Below are 1,546 nucleotides of genomic sequence, written 5' to 3' on the forward strand. Positions count from 1 at the left end.
TTAAACGACTTTCGTGGCGATCGCGCCCGACAGGTCGACTTAAAAACAAACGCGTGTGTTTTTTCAGTTTCGGGCGACGCGTGGGCCGACCCCGAGGATACAGGTAGCCTCGGCCGACCCGATCCCATCACCAATGGGCAGACCGTATTAATGTATGAAAAGTGCACTGTGCGCTGGATAAGCCTGCAAAAAAGACTTGCCATATACGTCTCCACGCATAATGAGACGTCCGCTTGAGTTGTTTTTCCTATTAAAATTTTAGGAGTTTTGTGTGGGTTTTTTTAGTTGTTTATGTCTGAAATCAAAATGTAAAGAATTCTGATATGAGTTGGAGGGGCAATGTCTCTCTCTCTCTCCCTCTCTCTCTCTCTCTCTCTCTCTCTCATATATATATAATATATAATTATATAATTATAAAAGCTTATATCTATTTTTATTATCCTATATGTTCCATGTCAGGTCATTAAACCCATGTAAAGACAAGCCGCATAGAATACGTAGGAGGGGCCGGGGTCTCGTAGTCTAGAGGTAAAGATGTTCGCCTGACGTTCTATAGGTCCCGGGTTCAAATCCGGGTAGCGACGGAGAATTTTCTTCTCTAAAAATGTATCCTTTCACATCCTTTGATGTTCGCCTGAAGTTCTATAGGTCTGTCCCCGGGTTTTTATGCGCCCCGCATAATTTAGCAAAATTTAATCATTTTTTGGCATAATTTCTGATTATTTTTCTTTATCATTCTTTCTTAAAATTAAAAGAATCGCATAATTTCACAGTTTTGGGCTAAGTTTGCATAATTTCAGAATTATTTTGCCTAAAACTGCAGGGACAGATAGGTCCCGGGTTCAAATCCGGATAGCGACGGAGAATTTTCTTCTCTAAAAAATTCTCCTTTCACATCCTTTCCTGCCCCCTAATAATGTTCTGTTGTCTGCTTTCGTCTCCACTTTCCTCCCCCACCTCATTTGTCCCCTTCTCTGGGCTCTTGACTCTTTCTGCAGCCCTTCTACTGCTTCTCCTTGGCTCCTACTGCTGTCTTTCAGCCACACCCCATGATCTTCTGGTAGGTAAGATCTACACCTAGCCTTCTTGGGATAGTGCGAAAAATCTCGGAGGTCCCTTGTGCAAGTTGTGCATGTTCAAGTTCCCTTGGTGGTCTAAAATCGATTATAAAAGTAGGCTTCGACAGCCACCCGAGCAAAATTCAAAATTTCTTGCCAACTGTAAATGCTTAAAGTTAATGTGACCCGCACACTCACATGACCTCGAGCAGTTGCGAGCGCCGTAAAACACTTACCAAAAAAAAAACACAAAAAAATGTTTTAAAGAAAAAAGAAAGCAATTCCGATATGAGCTGGAGGGGCAATGTCACTCTTAATGTCAGGTCATTATATTATATTGTAAAGTGTAAATATATTGTAAAGACAAGCCGCATAGAAAACGCAGGTTGGCGTGATCATGTGGGGAGACCTTAAAGTGCATTAACTTCGTGTACTCGCTTTATGTCTGTGTGTGTGTGTGTGTGTGTGTGTGTGTGTGTGTGTGTTTG

Source organism: Aplysia californica, unplaced genomic scaffold (genome assembly GCF_000002075.1).
Source record: "Aplysia californica isolate F4 #8 unplaced genomic scaffold, AplCal3.0 scaffold00022, whole genome shotgun sequence".
Lineage (NCBI taxonomy): Eukaryota > Metazoa > Mollusca > Gastropoda > Aplysiida > Aplysiidae > Aplysia > Aplysia californica.